This window comes from Sciurus carolinensis, chromosome 16 (genome assembly GCF_902686445.1).
Source record: "Sciurus carolinensis chromosome 16, mSciCar1.2, whole genome shotgun sequence".
NCBI classification, from domain to species: Eukaryota; Metazoa; Chordata; class Mammalia; order Rodentia; family Sciuridae; genus Sciurus; species Sciurus carolinensis.
This window is the reverse complement of record NC_062228.1, coordinates 39,870,678-39,894,169: the sequence shown is the minus strand read 5'-3', so window position 1 is coordinate 39,894,169 and position 23,492 is coordinate 39,870,678. Positions and strand designations below refer to the sequence as shown.

Below are 23,492 nucleotides of genomic sequence, written 5' to 3'. Positions count from 1 at the left end.
TCAGTTGACTCTGTTGCTTTGGGTCTACAATGATATGGAGCAAAGCTGTTCACCTATAGGTACCGGGAAACAAACAGAAAGAAAGGAAGTGGCCAGGGTCCCAATATTAACATCAAGGTCATACCCTTAAGGACTTAAATTCCTTCCATATCCCACCTTTTAGGTTCCACTATCTCCCCTTCGGGGAGCATTCAAGATGTGAACTACAGCAGAAATTATAAAATGTAAAATACGCTGTTAGAACTTATTAGGTGGGCATAATAAATATTAGAAACTGCAGGCTGCAGGATTACTTTTATTGAAGACAGGCTAATGCACAATATTTAAACTGACTATGTTTAAAAGAATGAAGATTATTGGATACATATGTGAGTCATACTCAAAGGACTTAAAATATAAGTGATCAGAATCCCAGAATTAGAGTAGTGGAGAAAGGGCCAAAGTACAAGGTAATAATGATCAAGAAGTTTCTAGAACTGATAAAAGACAGGTTCAAAGTGTTTTGCAGACCTCAAGAGGAATAAATATAAAGAAAATTACACATAGGTACATCATATTATGACCTCTAAAGATCAAATAATAAGAGAAAAGTTTAGAAAGAGTCAGAAGTGGGAGAAAATAAATTATATTAAAATGAGAAAAATAAGATTGCCAGTTGTCTTCTGGACAGAATAACAGCTGAAAAGATAAGAGCATGGACATCACGGATGTGCTAAGATAAAATAATTTCCAATCTTAAAATTTTATACCTAGCCAAAATACCCTTCAAGGATGAAGGTGAAATGAAGATAATTTTGGTTTAAAAAAGGATTTAATTTCTAGCAAATGTGCACTAAAAGAAATACTAAAATACTAAAAGGAGCTCTTTTAGCAGAAAAAAAAAAAGATCCTATAGGGAACCACAGAACTGAAAGAAGGGACAGAAAGCAAAACACGAACAGTGAATATGGAGATAAATATAAATTCACATTGATTGATGTTAATTGTATAAAACAGTAATAGTAATACTTTGTGGGAATTTAATCATGGGGAATTAAAATATATAACAACAAAATTGCAACATGCAACAGAGGGTCAAGGGTGTTAAATTGTTCCACACTTTGTGCACTTTGTATGCAAAGGTAATGCATGCATTTCTCATTTTACTGCATTTATTACGCTTCACAGGTGGTTTTACAAATGGAAGGTGTGTGGCAACATTGAATCAAGTAAGTCTACTGACACCATTTGTTCAAGACAATGTGCTCACTTTGGTTCTTTATGTCACATTTTGGTAATTCTCAAGATATTTCAAACTTCCGCATCACGACTCTCTCTGTCGTGATCCATGATCTACGTTGTGATCTTTGATGATATTGTTGTAACTGTTTTGGATGCCACTACATCCATACAAAATGACGAGCCTGTTAAATGTCACGTGCATTCTGACTTCTCCACTGACTTCCGTTGTTCCCAGCTCTCTCCCTCTCCTCTGAACTTCCCATTCCCTGAGGCCCAACAGTAGTGAAATTGGACCAATTAATAATCCTACAATGGCCTCTAAGTTCAAGTGAGAGAGTCACATCTCACTTCAAGTTGAAATCTAGACGTGATTAAACGGAGTGAGGAGGACATGTCCAAAACCAACATAGACTGAGAGCTAGGCCACTTGGCATGAGTGCGCTAAGATGTTAAGGCAAAGAGCAAGTTCTATAAGAAAATTAAAAGGGCCACTCCAGTGAACATGTGAATGATCAGAAAGCAAGACAGCTTAATTACTGATAGGAAGAAAGTTCAAGTGGTCTGAATGCGTCAAACCAGACAAAACTTTCCCTTAGGCCAGAGCCTAATCCAGAGCAATCCCCCTTGTTATGGTTTGGATGTGAGGTGTCCCCCAGAAGCTCACATGTGAAACAATGCAAGAAGATTCAGAGGAGAAATCATTGGGTTATGAGAGTCAATCAGTGATTTCATCCCCTGACAGGGATTAACTGAGTGGTGACTGGAGGCAGGTGGGTGTGGCTGGAGGAAGTGGTTCATTGGGGGCGTGGCTATGGGGTGTATATTTTGTATGTGGAGAGTGGACTCTCTCTCTGCTTCCTGATGGTGTGGGCTGCTTCCTTCTGCCACACTCTTCCACTGTGATGTTCAGTGTTCAGCCTCACCCAGAGCCCTGAGGGATGGAGCCAGCCTTCTATGGAGTAGGACCGCTGAAACTGTGAGCCCTCAAATAAACTGTTCCTCCTCTACAGTTGTGCTGGTGGGGACATTTAGTCACAGCAGAAAAAAAAAATTGACTAAAACACCCCTCTTTGATTCGATGAAGGCTAAGAGAGGCGAGGAAGCTGCAGAGGGAATTTTGAAGGTAGCAGAACTTGGAATGTGAGGTTTAGGGAACGAAGACCTCTCCACAACATAAAAGTGCAGGTGAAGCCACAGGTGTTGACATAGAAGTGGCAGCAAGTGATCCAGAAGATCTAGCAAAGATAACTAATAAAGGCAGATGCACCAGGCAACAGAATTTTGGTGTAGAAGAAGGCTTCTATTGGAAAAGACACCATCTGGGACTTCCATAGCTAGAGAGAAGTCAATGACTGGCTTCAGAGCTTCCAAGGATTGACTGATTTCCTTGTTAGTGGCTAATACAACTGGTGACTTTGAGTTGAAACCAGTGCTCATTAACCATTCCAAAAATCCTAAGACACTTAAAAATGACACTATATATACTCTGCCTATGCTCTGTAAGTGCATGACAAGTCCTGAATGACAGAATGACTATTTACAACATAGTTCACTGAATATTTTAAGTCAACTGTTGAGACCTAATGCTCAGAAAGTGTGTGTATGTGTGTATATACGTATACATATATATTTTATCACGTGATATATTTTATATGTAATATATACATATAATACATATCATATAATCTATGGCATGATATATACGATACATATATATATGTGTGTGTGTGTGTGTGTGTGTGTGTGTGTTACTACTCATTGTCAAAGCACCTATCACTCAAGGGCTCTGTTGGAGATGTTCATTGAGATTAATATCATTTTCATGTCTGTTAGCAAACATCTATTGTTTACTTACAACTTCTGGAGTAATTTTGACTTTCCAGTCTTCTTTAAGAAATACATTTCATAGAACTATAGCTGCTATAGGTAGTGATTCTTCAGATGGACCTGGGAAAAGTAAGTTGAAAACCTTCTGGAAGGGATTCACCATTTCAGATGCCATGAACATTATGGAAGGAGATCCAAATATCAACAGGAACTTGGAAGAAATCGATTCCATCGTTCACCAACATCCCTTTGAGAAATTCATGACTTCAGTAGAGGAAGCAATTTCAGAAGTGGTGGAAATCACAAGGAGACTAGAAATTAGAAGCATGGCCTGAAGATGTGACCAAGTTGCTGCAATCTTAGAAAATCTTATGGATGGGGAGTTGCTTCTTAGAGATGAGCAAAGAAAGTGATCTCTTGAGATGAAATCTACTCCAGGTGCATAACTTAGTTGCTGAAGCAGAGGTAAGTTTGGAGATGATTGACTCTCAATTTGAAAGTTCCAAGGCAGGTAAAATGCTCTCAAACAGCATTTCATGCTATAGAGAAATCTTCCATTAGAGAAAAAGTCAATCAATACACTGAACATCATTGTGTCGTATTTTAAGAAACTGTCATGGTCTCCCCCCAGTCTTCAGTAGCCAGTACCCTAATCAGTCTGTAGCCATTAATATCAATGGAAGTTCCAGCAAAAATATCACAACTTACTAAAAGCTCAAATCAATCAACAGCATATTTATTTTAGTAATAAAGCATTCTCAATTCAGGTCTGTACATGTTTTTTTAGACTATTGTACACTTAATAGACTATGTTATAGTGGAAACCTAACTATGTTATAGTGGAAACCTTTTCTCTGCACTAGAAAACCAAAGAATTTATGTGACTTCATTGTTCATTTCACTGTGGTGGACTGGAACTAAGCAGGCAACAGCTCCAAAGTATACCAGTTATTTGTACCAGATCTCGATACATCAAGGAATTATGTTGTAATCTCCAGGGTAACTACTAAAAGACTAATAAAATAATAAACAATAAATAAGTTAATAAAGAGAAGAAATGGAATAGTGAAAAGTCTTTGATTATTTCAAAGAAGTAAAGAAAGGAGGGGCAAAACAACGTGGAACAAACGTGTCAATGAGAAAACAAAAAGCCACATGGAGAAAGAGACACAATGAAGACCGAATTACACTAAATATTAATGGGTCAACACTCCAAATAACAAAGGCTGTCAGATTGGACATGGAGGCAAAGACCTAACTGCATCCTGCTTATAAGCATAAGAAGACACAATTGCTAAAAGCCAACGGATGGGAACAAAACATCTCGGAAACCTTAACCAGAAAAGCTAGAATAGCCAAACTAATGCCAGAAAGAGCAGATTTTAAAACATGAAACATTATTATAAATAAAAAGATATATTTCATTATAAAAAAAGATCAATCCAGGGCAAGTTATCACAGTTCTAAAAGTGAAAGTACACAAAAACCTAATTTCCGAATTCATAAAAGGCAAACATCATTAAGAGAATTAAAATCAGAAGCAGCATCAATAATCAGAGTGAAAGACTTTAGTATGTTCTTTTTAAAAATTTTTTTTATTTGTTCTAATTAGTTGTACATGACAGTAGAATGCATTTATGCATTTTGATAGATCACACATAAATGGGGTCTAATTTCTCATTTTTCTGATTATACATGTTATAGGATCACATAGATCATGCAGTCATTCATGTACATAAATTAATAACGTGTGTTTCACTCTATTGTCCTTCCTACCCCCATACCCCTTCCCTTCCCTACACTCGCCTCTACCTAATCTAAAGTAACTCTCTTCTTCCCTAGCGTCCCCCTCTTAATGTGACTTAGCATCCATATGTCAGAGAAAATATTTGACCTTTGGTTTTTTGAGTATGATTTATTTCACTCAGCATGATATTCTCCAACTCCATTCATTTACAAGCAAATGCCATAATTTCATTCTTCTTTAGGGCTGAGTAATATTCCATTGTGTACATACACCACAAGTTCTTTCTCCATTCATCTGTTGAAGGACATCTAGGTTGGTTCCATAGTTTGGCTATTGTGAGTTGAGCTGCTATAAACATTGATTTGGCTACATCACTATAATATGCTGATTTTTAAGTCCTTTGGGTGTAAACCGAACTTAATGTGATGAATAACCTTGATAAATTTTACAATGTTGTACTTACTTTGTGTGTTAGTTAGCTTTTTGAAACTGTGACTAAAATACCTGACATGAACAATTTAAGAGAGGGAACATTTATTTGACCCATGGTTACAGAGGTCCCGGTATGCAGTTGGCTGACTCCATTGTTTTGGGCCTGCAATGAGATAGAATATTATGGTGGAAGGGAATAGCAGAGGAAAGCTGCTCAGCTCATGAGGGCCTAGAAGGAGAAAGAGGGGGAGTGTTTTGAGTCAGCTTTTTTGACACTTTGACCAAAAGACCTGACCAGAACAATGTAGAGAAGGAAAAATGTATTTGGGGCTCACAGTTTCAGAGATCTCAGCCCACAGATGGCTGACTCTGTTGCTCCGACCCTAGGGTGAGGCAGAACAACATGGAAGAAGGGTGTAGCTAAGGAAAGCAGCTCAGGATGTGGCGCCAGGAAGCAGAGAGAGAGCTCTGATCACTAGAGACAAAATATATACCCCAAAGGCACACCCCCAGCGACCTACCTCCTCTAGCCACACCCTACATGCCCTGTCACCACCTAGTTAATCCATGCAAGTGGATTCATTCACTGATTATGTTAAGGCTCTCATAACCCTGATCGTTTCACCTCTAAAATTTCTTGCATTGTCTCAGACATTAACTTTTGGGGACACCACAAATCCAAACCATAAGACAGCACAAGAGAGAGAGAGAGAGAGAGTGAGAGAGAGAGAAAGTCCCCTAGGACAGGAAATTCCCATCCAGGGGAGGTTCCCAGGGACCTTCCTTCTCCAATCATGCCCTACCTACATTTCCCACCACCTCCTGGTCCTCCGTCTATTCAGCTACCCACAGATTAATCCCCCATGAGGTCAGAGCCCTTATGATGTAATCACTTTCCCAAAGGCCCCCCTCTGGACATTGCTGCCCTGGGGACCAAGCCTTCAACACAGGAGAATCTGGGGGCTTTCCAGATCCAAACACAACACTTTGCCTTCTTACAGTGAAACTAGCCTGGTCCTCACATATTCTTCTTCACCTGGCATTATTTAGAGAGATTTATATTTTAACTCCATATCCACGTTTAACTCCATATAGTAAAATCAACCTTAACTGTTCTTTTATACATTTCCTTGTCTCGTTTTGATATGTCTGTTGTACTAGTTCTATAAAATAATTGTACCTTGTTTTTGTGAAAGTTTAGGATTACCTCTTGATTGTTTAGTGGAGATTTTCTTTAAAATTATCTGTTCCCATTGTTTTCTTTGTGAGCAGATATTTTTAACTGTTGATACAAATTATTTAATGATGATACAATGATTGAAATTTAGTATTTCTTCTTAAGCCAGATTGTTTTCTTGACATATATCTGCTTCAATAAAATGTTCGATATATTGCCATAAAGATGAAAAAGTAATTTTTTAAAATCTCTGCTGAATCTGTAGTTTTACATTTTCTTGTTCATTTCTAAAATTGTTTTATTTGTGCTTTCTATTTATGGTTTTTCTTTGCCAGTTGGTCTTTTAAAACAGCTAAATACTAACTTTGTTAAATTTCTCTACTCTGTTTTAACTTTATTAATTTCTATTTTGTCTTTAATATTTACCTCTTTCTAATGTAAATGATATAAATGTCTCTTTAGATACAACTTACCTGGCTTTTCAAGAGCATGTACATACATATAAATTACATTATATATATGAAGAGAGAGAGCACAATTTATTAATAATAAATAATTATATTATAATAAAAATAATTAGGTAAAATAATAATTATATAATAGATAATACATAACTAGTATTGATTTCTCATTATTAGACATAATGAGCTTTATATCTAGAGATGTATTTTTAAAGTTCTATATTTGAGATTTTAAAAATCTTTTAATATCTAAATTGTTGTGTTCAGTATGAAATGAATTATTTGAAATTGAGCCTTACTACATGTATTTCATTTTTACAGATATTCCATGCATTCATGAAATGGGTTTTCTCTCTACCTAAGAGTGCTATTCTATATTTATCTTAGTCTATCTTCTGCTGCTATCACAGAATACCTGATACTGGGTAACTTAATGATAAATAAAGTTAATTCTGACTTGTGGTTCTGGAGACTGGCAAGTCCAAGAACATGGTTCCGTGATCTGCTTGGCAGTTTAGACTCATGGGAAAAAAAAAAAAGTGGAAAGACAAGCATGTGCATCCAGAAGAGGGAGTCCCTCCAGAAGAGGGAGTGAGGGAAGGTGCTGGGCTCACCTTATATAAACCTTCTTTCACAGTAACCAATCCAGACCCCCAAGAACAAGAACTCTCACGAGACCACATCAATCCATTCACGAGGGTGGATTCCCCATGACCTAATTTCCCCTTAAAGAACCCACCATATCTTGAGGTACTATTATACTGGCAATGAATTCCAATGAGAGTTGTGGTAGGGAGAAACCCTGTCCAAACCATAGCAATATTTATCCATTAATTCAGGCTTGTCAGTCATATGGTTTAAATGTTTTCTTTGATCACTTTTTTCCTACCTGATATACCATTGGTTGGAAAAGATGTATTAAAGCCCTCTGCCATTGTTATAATGTTGCTTGGTTCTCCCTTTAGTAATGCCTGTTTTTATTTGCATATTATAAAGCCATGTTATTGAATTCACAGAAGTGTGGAACTTAATAAGGGATGATATACTGCATAATCAAGAGTGCATTTTGACTTAAAGTTTATATTTTTCTAATGTTATTGCTCCACCAGCTTCCTTTTGGTTGGTTAGTGCTTACCTTATATACTTGTATTCATTCTTGTGCTTTCAAATTTTCTGTCTGAATGTTTTAGGTGTTCTTTCTATAAACAATGTATTTTTCCTTAAATTACAGTTTCATAATCTTTGTTCTTCACCCCAAAAGTTTAATACATTTATATTTATTGCAAAATTATTATAATTGGCTCTATTTCTACAATTTTCTACCATTTAATTTCAGGGTTTTTGTTTTGTTTTGGTTTGTTTTTGGTACTAGGGATTGAACCCAGGGTATTTAACCACTGAGCAACATCTCTAGCCATTTCTTTTTTTTTTTTTTTTTTTTTTAATCTAGAGACAGGGTCTCACGGAGTTTCTTGGCCTTGCTAAGTGGCTTAGGCTAGCTTTGAACTCAAGATCTTTCTACCTCAGCCTTTAGACCCCTGGGATTATAGTTGTGTGCCACCACAATGGACAAATTTCGTGTATTCTTTTTGTACTTTTTCTCTATTTTTCTAACCTTCCGTGTCTTTCTAAATGTAAATAATTAGGCTTCTTTTTTTCTATCTTCTAATCAATATATTTTACTTTTTCCAAAATAATACAACCATCCCAGAATATTTAACATCTGCCACTGATTTATGCTTTTCCCAATATTTTATTTCTACTCAATTTGTTCTGTACCTTTTAGAAATCACCATCTTTTATATGGATTGTTTAATTATATTTACCAATGTATATGTCACTTTTTTTGTTTGTTCTCCTTTCCTGAGTCTGGGAACAGTTTTCTGGATTAGGAAGAATATTCTTTAGAAGATCTTTTCCTAAGAGTCTTCTTTAATGCTACAAGTTTTTTTTATTGAAATATATATTTAATATTCATTCTTCCAAGATAAAATTTATACCCAGTAACCCTGAGTTGAAAATGACTTTTCTCAAAACTTTTGAGGATACTTTTCCATCTTCTTGCTTCTGGCATTCCTGTTGATCATTATGGTTCCACAGTGGTTATTATTACTATGTATCATATCCACCTGAAAGTTTTTCTTTTTGTCTTAAGGGTTATGTTGGGGTAGATTGATCATATTTCTTCAGTGTGGGAGTAATTGAACTTTCTGAATTTGTTGATTGGTGTTTTTTTTTTCAATCGATTTCAAAAACATTTGAGCCACTATCTCTTTGACTAATTGCTTTTCCTCCAATTCTTTCAATTTGTTGGTTCTGGAACTCTGAAAAGACACACAGACTCTCACACTGTATTTTCTATGTCTGTTTAACCTGTGCACTGAGGGTTTTTTTTTTTAATTCCTAGAAATTCTATTGATTCTTTTTTCAAAGTTTCCTGTTCATTTTTTGCAGTTTCTAGTACCATCATGACACTTTTGCAACTCTCTTTTATTTAAACATAATAAGCATATTTTAAATGTTTTGAATTTTATCATTGTACTAGCTATAGGTTTTGCATGTCAAATTATCCTTTAGCTTGTTTATTCTGCTAATTCTTACTAAGGTGGCTTGTTTCCTCTTGTAACTTATAATTTTTGATGAAGCGTACATGTCCTTTGGAATTTTATCTATTGGAGTTTTCAAAATATGAATTTCAAGTGGTCCCTCCAAAGATTTAGTTAATTCTGTTAGGCACGTCTGAATGATGCCATGGATATTTTCAGGCCACATTGGTAGTGTAAATTCCAGTCCCAAACTCATGAAATGATTGAAATTAGAAATTCTTGAAGAATCTTTCTTTTTTAAAATTCCCTCTATCTAAAGCAAAACACAAAATAGAACATCTCTCATTTTCTTGATGGGGTATGTTTTTTTCCCTACAACACTTTCTAGGGTTGCTGACCACACAGAGCAGCCTCTAATCTGACCAGCTACCTTGAGCATACCAAGAGTTTATCTTCTGCTCTGCTACCTGGCTTCTACTGTGTGCCACATTGTTAAGTCTTCTGTTGCAAAAGTTTGTTTGTTTGTTTGTTTGTTTGTTTTTACTGTATATCAAGTCTAACATACCACCATCAAGGGTGGGTCTGGTTTCATTCTTTATTTACTCCTTATCTGCAGAGCCCAAGATAGAGCTGATGTTTCTCTTTTTTCTGGTGTTTTTCTTTCCCCTTGAAATAAAAAGTACTTCACCGGAGTTATGTACAGGAATCAATCTTTTCCATTGACCTTGAAAATGACCTTGTGAATGTGAAGCCACATGAATCTTCAGATTAATGCCTTTATTCACCCACGAGAGAATTATTCCGTTATATCCTTAATAATTGATTCAGTTATATGGTTCTGGTCTCTTCTTTGGTGATATCAATATAGATACAGATATAGATATACACATAAACATAGATACGTCTATACATATCTATGCCTACATATAGATATAGATATTTACCTTTGTTCACCATTTCTTCCTCTATCTCGGATCATTTTTCTAGGATCATGAAGAATAGATGTGAACATAATTGATATTTAAAAGAATATTTGGATACTTGCTTGATCTCCTTCACGTCTGTGATCCTGACTCTCGGAATACCTATCTTCCTAGGGTGAACAGGAAATCCTGCCCTGTTAGAATTGTGTTTGTCCTCTGTATCACTGGTTTGGTTTTCTTTGTTGTTATTTTTGCAACTTAATGTCTGAAATGCCATTGTCACCTGCACCCTGATTCTGTTTGTCTCTTTACTGACTTAACAGTCACTCAGGAACCTCCTGTTTCACTTGGGTCTGTTTGCTCACTCTCGCATCCTTCACCTCATTTTACAGAGTTCATTTTTCTCTGAATTTAACTGAAAGCACATGGTAAATAATGCAGTATATTTTAAGTATGTTATAACTGCCATATTCTTCTGCTTAAATAATGCAGAGTCTTTTCATAGGTACCTTTTTTTGGCCACATTATTCAAGCTAAAACAAGGAGAAGTCTACCAAACTAGGTAAATGCTCCAAACAGTGTGGGCTGGCTCTCCCCTGGTCCCCCGCCCCCACCCCATCCACCTGGCTACATTCAGTTCTGAAACTGGAAGATGACTTGGCATGAGTTTACAAACCTGTTTAGTCATAAGGCAACTGGAGCGGGGTACAGAGACGCTGGGAGACAATCATAGCAGGGAAATTTCAATTTGCTCCAGTTCCTTTTCTGTGTTTGCTCAAGACAAACACCAACGATCAGCTTTCCATGTGGAGTTTTCCCTTTAGATCTGCCTCTGCTTCCAGGGTGGCACGGGCCTGCTTCCTGACCCAACAGTTCCCTTCTAGGGAAAGGCTGTCCCCATGGAGTGCCTGTGTCCCCGGGGTTTCTGCCTTTACTGCTGCCATACTAACCCTCAGGCCTCCCAGAGAAACTCCCTCCCAGAGTGTTGATTCACAGTAGCCCAGAACAAGGAGCTGACAGCAGACCCACGACCAGCCCACAGCTCCCTTCTCACGATCTAAAATGCAGACATTTATACGGATTCTCTGGATCTCCTCTATTCCCACGACACCTACTGCTTTTTCAGAAAAGTAGATGTGCATTTCTTTGGGGTCATTTTCTTCATTTTTGACCTATCGTTTTTCTAGCGCGTTTAGCAGTCATATGTTGTTGTTGTTTCTGACCTATTCGTCGTACACATATCCCCTACTTTCCAGTGTAAAAATATCGGCTCACCATTCATACCACGGTCCTTTGTCATTCCAGAAGTGTCTGGACAAATGGATGTTAAATATCTAAGCTCATCACTTTCATTTACCTAGGAAGCTGTCTTAATTAGTACTTTGCCGATTTTTATGTAGTTAATAAATACTTACATGGTATCTGTCTTAATCTGTTTTCTGTTGCTATAGCAAAATACCTGGGACTGGGTAATTTACAAGAAAAAATTTGTTTTGGCTTGTAGCTCAAGAGGCTGAGAAGTCTAAGATCCAGTGGCTATATCTGGTGAGGGTCTTACACTGCTCTCTTCAACTCCTAGTGGAAACAAGGACAGGCAGGGCTACATGAAAGAGACAGATCATGAGGGATAACTTTATAATTCAGTCTCCCATAACTAATCCAGTCCCACAGAGCAGAAGTTCACGTGAGAAAGGCATTAATCTATTGTAAGGGACTTCATCCCCAGAACTTTAAACCCCTCCCACTAAGCCGCATCTTCCAACACTGTCACATGGAGGAATTAAGGTTCCAACACATGAACTTTGCTGGGATGGATCTCAAACCATAGCAGCACTGTCATGTCTGTCCTAGGCACCAGACACATCGGGGAACAAAACTGACAGATGTCACTAGCAGAGGAGACAGTCGTAATCTAGTAGACATCGATAATGAGTAAATTGTATGGTGTTTGAAGGCAGGGTCACAGAAAATGGAGAGGAGAATAAAAGGCAACAGGGTAGGAGGGAATCAGAGAAAAACCTCACTGAGAAGAAAATTGAAGAGCAGTGGAATCAAGGAGATGAGAGCTTCGGCCACGCGGATCTCTGAGGGATGGTGATCCGAAGCAGAAAGAGGAAACAAACAGAAGCTGCTGGTCAGGCCTGAGTTGGGAGGGCCAAGGCACAACAGGGGAGCAGGGGTCAGCTGGTGCAGACAGAGCAGAAGACAGGTCTGAGAGGTAACCAGGCCTTTGGTTGTTACTTAAAGAGAAATGGGGAGAGTTTTGGAGAGAGGAAATCTATGACTTAATTTACACTTCAAAGGATCACTTTGGTTGCTATACGAAAACACAGAAGTCCTGGGATGCAATTAGTATTCCCTAGACCCAGTCAAGAGCCGCTAAGATTGTTGACTTGATTTAAAACAGTGGTTCTCACCCAGGCTGCACATGAGAATCACCTGGTATGAGGATCACTTTTTTGTAAAATTCCATTGCCAAGCCCAGTGCACCCCAGGTCAATTAAATCAGAACCTCTGGAATGGGTCCCAGGCACCAGGACTTTTTAAATCTCTCCAGGAGACGCCACTGTGTGGTCAAGTTTGTGAACCACTGTGTGTCATAAAATGAAGATGCTCCCAGTTTCCCCGGGGAAGCTGCGAGATCCAGGAGGGAGGGAGCTTATCTTTTATTTGGCTGCACCCGTGACACGTGTTTGGCCTGGCAGTAATGATGAATGAATCCATGAAGTGTCAATCTCACCAAAATGGGAACTCGGAATATCGGTGGGAGCATGTGGTCTTTGTAGCCCAGAGCTCAGAGAGAAAGAGGCTACTGCAAAGTTCTCAAGAATAGATTTGGAACAGAAGCTTCCACACTGACTTAAGAAAGAAGGAAAAAGAATAAGTTCTCAAGATGTGCCAAGCAGGCCTCCAGTTGGAGAGGAATACTTTTCACCACTGATTAGGTGGGTGCAGGGTGGGTGTGAATGCGGAGGCCCTGGGATTATCTCAGCTGAGGGTTCCTGGTACAGGGTAGGGCTGTGGGCTTGCTTAGTCTCCCCTACCATGCCCTCAGCAGGGGCTGAGGTCACCCCAGTCCACGGCAGGAGGGCTCCCAGCTGCTGCCACCACCTGCTCCCCGCTGATGCCAGGTTGTGAAATCCCAGCTTAGCTCATCCTATTGGGTTTCGTCCCAAGGTCAGGCTCATCCCTCAGGAATGCAGTCCCTCGGAGGAAGCCCTTTATGTCCTGCAGGGCCCCTCATTCATCCTTACCCACTCCACTCCGGGGCAAGGAGGCTGCTGGGTAAATGTCAGGCAGCCAGGTGTCTGAGGCCAGTGAAACCTGCTGCCTGTGTTGGCAGCTGGCTGAGCGCCAGTCTTCACCTGGCTGGCTGTCCCAGTGCCTGGGCTCACACGTGCTTGCAATGCAGAGAAGAGCTGAGATCCCACCCGTGCCCAAGAGAGACCAAGGGGGCTCAGCCAGAAACGCCTGTCCTGAGGGTGTCCAGACCCACCTCCCACACCACAGGAAGGGGCTGCCCTCCATCTGTTTCATCCCAGACCAAGACACTGGTCTCCTGTGGCTACTGAGCATGTCCAGTATGGCTAGTATGGCTGAGAAACTGGATTTTTAACTTTGCTTCATTTTGTTTAGTGGTGTTCAAATAAATCTGATACTTCATTCAGTCCTTGGAAAGCATTAAAGTATGTTTAGATATGTCTGCAACAACTTAGGTACTTAGATCCATGGTTTCGACTGGGAATTTGATAAAATCAAAATACAGATTAAGTCAAGAAAAACGCTAGCATCCAAACTGAGATGGGCTACAGGTGTGAAGTACATACCAGAGTTTGAAGAACTTACCAAAAAATAGAATATAGCTGTCCTAATTTGTTTCATGTTTCTTAAACAAAATACCTGAGGCTGGGTGATTGCGTTAATCGCTGTGAATGAAGCACCTGACAAGACCAACCAGGAGGAGGCAGAGTTTATCTCGGCCCACAGTTTCAGAGGTTCAGCCTGTGGTCAGCAGGCTCCAAGGCGCAGAATGTCATGGAGAAAAGGCATCATGGAGGAAAACTGCTCAGCTCACAGAAACCAGGAAGCAGAGAGAGAGAAAGAGACAGGCAGGGGCCAAAGACAGGTAGAGTCCTCAAGGACACACTCCCCAGTGACCTATTTCCTCCAGCCACACCTCACTTGCCTTCAGTTACCATCAAGGGGTCGAATCGGCTAACCATGGATTAATCCAGCAAGTGGATTAGTCCTCTGATGAGATCAGAGCCCTCATCTCTGCCTCAAAGCCCCATCTTGTCACTTTGGAGGTCATTGTTTCAACAGAGGAGCTTGAGGGAGACATTCCAGATCCAAACCATAGCAATGACTTTAAATAAACGAGGTTTATTTAGCTCACAGTTTGAAGGACACATCTGCTGGCCTCTGGTGAGGGTGTATGACTGTGTCAAACATAAACAACACCAAAAACATAGAAGCTGAGCATGGCGTCAACCCTGCAACCCTAGCAACTCAGGAGGCTGAGGCAGGAGGATTGCAAATTCTCAGCCAGCCTCAGCAACTTAGTGAAGGTCTAAGCAACTTAGTGAGACCCTGTCTCAAAATAAAGAATTAAAAGGACTGGAGATGTAGCTCAGTACTAAAGCAACCCCGGGTTCAAACCCCAATATGTGCCCCATACTGGGGCACATAAAAAACATGGCAGATGACATTATGGCTGCAAGAGGCAAGTGGCATGTGTGGAAGAGATACATTGCATGGCAAGAGAAAGAGACCATCAAGAAAGCCACACTCACTTTAAAACAACCCATTCGCAAAGGAATTAATCTAATGTCACAAAACCTGATCCACTCCTGCAAGAGGGCATTGATCTCTTCCAGGGGGGTTGCTCCCCAGACCTTCTCCTGGGTCCTACCTCTTTAACACCCAACCCTGATCAACAGCACCATACGGTGACCAAACGTGCAGCACACCCACCTTTGGGGATACAAACCACATCCAAACCATAGCATTGACTTATCTCATTCATACTTTTATATTAATTTCATATTGAGATAATGATAGTTTTGATATCCTGGATTAAAAATATTATAAATATTTTTACATTTATATTGTTATTGTTAAATTTTATATTTATATTGTATATTGTTAAATTTTACCAGGTTCTTTTCATTTCTTCCTAATGGGACAATTGGAACACTCAAAATCACAGATAAGGTTTGTATTTTGTTTCTACTGGTCAGTGTCAGCTTTTGTCTTACAGAGGACGTTCCACCATCCCTAAGCAGATGCAGGTATTTTAGGCTATGGATTTTAGCAAGAACAAACTCAAAGACATTCAAAGGAATTTCTCTCCTGGACAGGAATTCCTGCTCCTTCCCTCCTCTCCTCCCTAAATCAATCCTGTAGATTTCAAATGCAAGTGTAGAGGGGGTTGATCACCTTCAGCAGAGAGCATCAGCCCTCGGGGCACCAAGAAATAATAATTGACATCTAGGTGTTCCTGATTCCCATTGGACCTCATGAGGGGGACTTTTAAGTACAGATTTTTGTTTTTTAATACTTGTATCATGTCAATAGAATTCTAGAACCATACCAAAGTAGCATGTAAATCTATAGAGTAAAATTTGAAAGACGTTCTTTACATTCTTTACACTTTATGTCCTTCATTCTTCCACTTTAATGCTATGACTTTTAATGTTCTGACCTTAGTGTTGCTTTTTGAGTTAGTATTTGAAAAGATTTTATCAAGTCAGATCACAGTGAATTCCATTTTATCAACCACATAGTATTCCATTGTGAAGACAGACTTGATTTTCTTCTGATTCATACATTTTTAATTTTCCATTTCCTTTTCATATTGCATCTTTTTAAAACTGTGTGAATGTGATTTTAGTATTCCTTAAAGTGATTTGGTGGTCCAATCGTTTATGTTTTTATTTTGATAGATACTACCAAATTTCCTTACAAAAACATTTTATCAATTTATATCTGAGAAAAGTACCCATTTCCCCTCTTTCTCTCCAACATTCTACCATTATCCTCTTTTACTATTCAAGTGGGTGGTGTGTATTAATCAGGGTTCTCTAGAGGAACAGAATCAACAGGAAGTATGATTATAAAAAGGGGATTTATTACTTTGGCTTACATGACCAGAAGCTGGATAGTCTGCAGGTGGGAGAGCTGTAAGAACCCATAACTGCAGTCCAAGAAGCGGAAGGCCCAGAACAAGAGGATCACAGTGCTACCCTAGTCCAAGACCAAGGCTTCTGGAAACTCCTCGAGAATCACTGGCCGAGTCCACTTTGGAAGAGTGAAGAAGCGAGAGTCCCATATCCTCAGACAATGGAAGCAGTGATCAAGAACCTGTTCAAGAAGAGCCGAGCTGCATCTGCATCTGCTTCCTTGTTCTTCCAACTCTTATTCGACCAAGCCACCATCCTACTGGGCGATGCTGCCCACGCTTAGGGAGGGTCTCCACTTCAGTTCACTATCCCACAGTCCAGTCATTCCTAGACACGCCCACATGGACACACCCAGAGGCCTCTTAATCATCGGCATCTCTTAATGCAATCAAGTTGACAATTCAAATTAACCATTACAGTTGGTAAAAGCCATGTGGATTTAGGAACCTATTTCCCAGATTCTAGTGAAACCAAGAGGTCCTATCACTGTGTATTGACCAATATGATGAACTATATAAATGGTCTATTGCAATCTTTATCCATTTTTCTTGAAGGTTGTTTGTCTTTCTTCTTTTTTTACAGACATTCTTTTTTTTAAAATACATAGTGTTGTATTTTCATTCTTTTATATATTTTGGATATTCAAATATTTTAGTAATATGAATATAGGAAGTATTCTACCTCAATCTATCACTTTTTCTTTTCCTTTGTTAGTTTTTTAGTTGAAAAATAACACATACCCCCAAAATACTAAATAAAATATGTAATGTTCAATCAGTTATCACAAAATGACAAGTCCATCAAACTAGAACCCAGGTCAAGAAACAGAACACTGTGCACAGACGAGCAGTCCCCTCTCACACCCTCCCAACCACCTCCCCTTCCCCCAGCCACAGGTAATTGAAAAGCAACAACAACTATCAAGACGTTGAGTTTGGGATTTTAAAAATTTATATACAAGAATCATACACCTTCTGTTTTTCTGGGGCTGATTTCCTGTTGCTGTGGGTCAATATCATCTTTGAAATTCATCCTTTGTCATGCCCTTGATCTGTAGTATGTTCATTTCCACCGCTGAGTATGTCATACTTGATTTGCCCATTCTGGTCTTGATGGACTTCTACATGTTTTTTGGTTTTTTTTTTCAGTTTCATAAATAACACTGCTATGGACATGCTTATATATATCTGTGTGTGTGTGTGTGAGTGTGTGTGTGTGTGTGTGTATGTGTGTGCATCTGTGCTAAGTAATACATTTTAGTTGAGTATGGGTCAAAGAATGGAATTCTGGGTCAACGAGTGCAGATAATGTCAGGTTTTGAAAGTAGTTTATCCATTTTTGGACCTATTATTCATGTCAGTTTTGGCTACTCTCCATCTTCCCCAGCACTGGGTATTGTGAGTCTTTTTAAGTCTAACCATTCTAGTGGGTGTGGGTGGTACTGCATATAGTTAAACTTGACGTTTCTCAGATGAGTGATGAAGCTGAGTCCTTTTTCATAGATTGCTTTGCCTTTGGAAATACATTTCTGTTATGAGTGGAGTCTCTGTCATTTTTCCATTGGGTTCTGGTATTGACCAGGGTCCATTTAGGAGAAAGACCCCACACCCAGTAATTTGAACAAAGAAAAATTATTATAGCTATTTCTTAAGTAGTTAAGAGGTGACTAACAACTGAAAGAGGGAAAACAGGATTGAAAGATACATGTGGGTGGCAACTGCAGAAAGTGACTACTGACCAACCCCAGGGCTGAGGAGAAAGGGAAGAGGAACACCCATGGCAGCTTAGAAGAGCAGTCCTTCAAGGCTGAGATTCAGTGAGATTCTGAACTTTGAGATAATGAAGATGCTGCAGGAACCTACTACCTGCCTCTGTCTTGAAATGACTGGGGCTGTCCCAGAACTATAAGGACCTCGGACTGTCCCAGAAGTGCTTTGGAAACCCCCCTGAGCTGTGGTGCTTAATACACATGGTAAGAATCAGGTACAGAAAGCAAAGCTTGTTCCTTCTCCATCTCTGCAATTTCCTTCAGTGCCCCCTGTTGACGGAGCCTGGCATAGAGTCGTCTGGAAAAGCAGAAATTCGGTGTCAGAGTCCACCGCCAGTATTACAAAGCAGGAATAAATAGGGTAAATTTGGAGCCAAGAGGCAATAAATTAATAACTGGCACAGTTATGCGTCATTTTGTATTGATTTGCAGTTCTTTATATATTCTGGGAACAAGTTGTTTATTGGTTATTTGTGTTATAAATATATTCTCCCTCTCTCTGATTTATCCTTGCCTCTTTACGATGTCTTTTAATGAACAAACGTTTTCATTTTAATGTAGCTCAATTTATCAATCTTCTTTGATGGCAGTACTTTTGATATCTGATTTAAGAAGTCTTTTCTACCCTAAGGTTATAAGAATATTCTGTGATGTTTTCCTTGGAAGCTTTATTGTTTTCTTTTCACATTTACGGCCTAGGATGAATTTTTGTGTATGGGTAGGATAGTGCGAGGTAAGGAGTCAACTTACAGATTTCCTTCTATGGCTCAACAATTGATGCAGCTGTCTATTTATCAAAAGGACATGACTTCTGATTTCCCGAGCACAGTGAGACTTTTTTTCATGGATCAAAAATTTATGGGCCTGTAATCCCAGTGACTTGGGAGGTTGAGGCAGGAGGATGGCGGGTTCAAAGCCAGCATTGTCAACTCAGCAAGGCCCTGAGCAACTTAGCAAGGCCCTGTCTCAAAATAAAATATAAAAGGGACCTGGGATGTGACTCAGTGGTTGAGCACCTCTGGGTTCAATCCCTGGTACCTAAAAAAAGAGGTTTATGAAGCTTTAAAAGTTTGAATAACCAATACAATAAGTCCTTCACCTTCTTCTCACAGATTATCTCAACTATTCTTAGGCCTTCAGAGTTTCATTAAAATTTAAATCATTATGTCAATGTTTGCCAAAAAAAAAAAAATTCCTGATGTTTTCATTGGATAAATAAATAAATCATTTGGGGAGAATTGATATAGCTAATCTCCAACCCAAGAATATAGCACAGAAATCAATTTATCTAAATCTTAATTTACTTAAAATAATATATAATATAATGATGATGATTAATAATAATATTTTACATTTTTCTGGTATAGAAACTTTATACACCTTTTATTGGATTTATTTCTAGGATGTAAAAACGTAATTATGTTTTAAAATTTTTCTTTCTTTTTATTTTTTTATGCAGGGCTAGGGATGGAAACCACAGCCCTATGCATCCTAAGCAAGTGCTCTACCACTAAGCTACACTCAGCCCTTTTCTTCTGTTTTTAGCTCATGTTTGTCATTGGCATCTTGAAATCACTATATTTCTGGTGTTTTTAAAATTATAGGGTAGTAAAATCTGATTATTCTTTTTCTTTGTCATTTCTTGGTTTTTCTCTCCTACTTTCCAGAGAATTTATTATCCAATACCATAAAAACTTCTGCATTTTATTCTTATACTCCTAAAATTTTGTTTTTAAATGTGTAGATTTCAAACCGACTTGTACTTAGTTGCATTGATCTTGTAAAATGAGGGTTTTTATTTATTTTTAGAACTCGGTAAATTTTTAAACACATGTGGGTCTGTTTTCAGATTCTCCATTCTGTTCCAGGTGCAACTGTCTTTCCTGATGTAATAATAAAATACAATTAACATATTTTAAATGCACTTTAATTACTTGATTTTAATGGTATATCTTGGTAACCTAAGCCCCTCCTTTTTTTTTCCTCCAAAACTTTTCCAACAATTCCAGAACATTTTATTTTCCTTATGAGCATTAGAATAACTTGTCAGATTCTATATGTTGAGCTGTTGGTTTCAAATATATTGAATTATATGAATTAATTGAGAAAGAATTGATATAATTATAGTATCGAGCCTTTCCCTATAGGACAATAAGGTGCCAATTCATTCATTTAGACATCATTTATGTCTTCAGTAAATTTCATAATTTTTTAAAGTTTTTAAATCAAATTTCACTTTGTAAATTAAGCATTAAGAAAGTAATTGCTAACATGCTATAAATATTAAAATTTTGTGTTATGGTTTGCATAGGAGGTATCTCCCCAAAGCTCCTGTTAATACAGGAATATTCAGGAGTAAAATGATTATGAGAGCAATGATCTAATCTGCTCATCCTAACTTGAATGGGCCAACTAGGTAATATCTCCAGGCAGGTGGGACTTGACTAGAGGTGGTGGGTCACTGGGGACACGCGCTGGAAAGGTACACCTTCCCTGTGTCCCCTTCTCCTGCCTCTGCTTTCTGGCCCTGCAATGAACTCAGCATCTTTCTTCTGCTGATCCCTCCCCCTAAGATGTATTTTATCATCTTGAGTCAGAGCCTTGGAGTCAGCCATATATAGATGGAGACCTCTGAAACTATGAGCCCCAAATAAACTTTTCCTTCTGAATTGTTCTTACCAGGTATTTTGGTCATAGAGACACAAAATAGAAATTGGTACCAAGAAGTTGGATCATTGCTATGACTAACCTGACTATATGGTCCAGAACTCTTTGAAGCTGCTTTGCAGGAGAAATTTTGAAAAGTTTGAAAATACTGTCTGGAAAAGTTTTAGAATGTTGTAAATAGAGCTTAATGGGTAATTCTGGTGGGAGCTTCAAAGACTAGACTGAAGATAGGAATGTGGACTATGCTCATGAGCTTTCAGAGGGAAATGAGGATTCTGTGGGGAATTGGACTAGAGGTCACTTGTATTATATATTCACAAAGAACTTGGCTACCTTGTGCCCAGTTCCTGAGAGTGTTTGTGAGGCTGAATTTTTTAAAGATGATGAATTAATCTGATGGAGGAACTTTCAAGGCAGCACACCATTCAGTCAGTTGCATGGATATGGCTGGGTTGGCTGCTTTTATCCAGGCTTACTGAGAGAGCAGAATATTGAGCCAAAGAATTTTTAAAACTTGCAATCTGACCAGAAAAGTGCATAGAAAGCTGGAGCCCAGGAAGGTTGGCTTATTGACAAGATTATAGCTCCTAAAGAAATGCTAAGTACTTTGCACAAAGACAATAGGAAGGATGGCTTGCAGGCATCCCAGGAATTTTCATGACCACACCCATTGTGGGTTCAATGCTCTAAAAGGAAAATTCCTTTGAGAAGAGGTCATGGTGTACCTGCTCACACAGGGAGGGTCTAGGAAGTTGTTTCACCATGCAGAGCCCACTGCAGCCATGATTTCAGGTGACCCAGGTATTGCATGAGCTGGCAGCAGACCTTGGTATCATCCATGTGGTGCTGGCTCTGCATGATGTTGAAGTCATGCATCATGGAGGGGTCACAGAGGTAACCACTGAGATTTCCAAGGAAGCCTGAGAGGCCAATCAAAATGTTCAGAGTCCCTGCAGGCTGCCTCTGAGGTGATGCATGAAGCTGTGAAGGTAAAGCTGAAGCTGAAATGGATACCCCAGGAATTAAAAAATGCCAGTAAGGTGGATTGTCAAAAAAACTGCTGACTGCAGAGAAAGTCCAGCTAAAAGAGAGACCATGTGCACAGTTAGCAAGGTCAAAAGGGTGGGGCTGCCCAAGCCCTTTGGATAACACATCTCACATCAGTGTGTCCTAGACTCTGTAGGCCAAGTGAGGGGACCTGTTTGCTCCTGGGTTTTGGTCTTATTTTGGCCCATTCCTTCTTTCTGCACCTTTTTTTCTCACCTGTCTCTCTTTTTTTGGACATGGAATATTTACTCCAAGCCACTGTATATTGGACATCTGTAATTTACTTTTGACTTCCACAGGGGCTCACTACCAGGGATTTACCTTGCATCTCAGATGAGACTTTGGACTTGGACTTTTGGACCATGCTAAAATTGTTAAGACTATGGGATTCTTGGAGACAGACTAAATGTATTTTGCATTGTGAGGTGGACATGAACTTTTAGTCACCAGGGGCAAAATGTTATGGTTTGTATATGAATTGTACCCCCAAATCTCCTGTCAATGCAAGAATATTCAGAGGTAAAATGGTTAAGTCACCAGATCAGTAATCTAATTGGTCCATCCTAGCTGGGTGGTAACTGTAGAAGGTGGGGCATGGCTAAATGTCATTGGAGGGGTTCCCTGGAAGGGTGCATTTTTCCTTCAATGCCTTCTGCCTTCCCTGCTTCCTGACCCTGCCATGAGCTAAGTAACCTTCCTTTTCTGGTCCCTTCCTCCATGATGTGCTATCTCACCTTGGACCTGGAGCTGAATTGAGACCTCTGAAACCACGAGCCCCAAATAAACTTTCTTTCTCTTGAGTTATTCTAATTGGATAGTCTGTTGTCAAAGCAATGAAAAGGTAACTAACACATTGTGGAGAAGAAGAAGGAAGAGGAAGAGGAGGAGAAGAAGAAGAAAAATGACACCAAAGTTTCCTTATTCCCTTCCCTACTCCTTCAGGAAACTACTTTTATTTGGTTTTGTTTATCTACAAATTGTTTCTCTAGGCAAAAAGCACCAAAGATTTTTTTTTTTTACCCCCTTGTGTCTTTTACCAAAAAAACTGTTAACTTGATGTTACTGTTTGGATATGAGGTGTCCTCCAAAAGCTCCTGTGTTAACGCAGGAATATTCAGGTATGAAATGATTATATTATGAGAGCTGTAACCTAACTGGCCTGTTCTAGTTTGAATGAATAGTCAGTGAATGAGGCATAACTGGAAGAAGTGGGTCATTGGAAGTGTGCCCTGGAAGGGCATATATTCCTGTGGTCCTGCTCCTTTTCTCTCTGCTTCCTTGACACCAACAGTTGAGCAGCATTTCCTCCATGATGTTCTGAATCACCTCTGGCCCAGAACAATGGAGTTGGCAGACCATAGACTGAGCCTCTGAAACCATAGCCCCAAATAAATTTTTTCTCCTTGTCCAGTGTTTTGGTCACAGTAACATAATGCTGACCAATACACTCTGTGTAACTTATACTTTAGCTTTTTATCATTTAACAATGTCAGC

At 39.0% G+C, this 23,492-nt stretch overlaps 1 pseudogene; it reads left to right on the top strand.

Annotated features, from left to right (window-relative positions):
* The window catches only part of LOC124966066 (tigger transposable element-derived protein 1-like), a 54,365-nt pseudogene extending 50,732 nt beyond the window's left edge, over window positions 1-3,633 (top strand).
* Window positions 3,634-23,492: the final 19,859 nt, after the last annotated feature.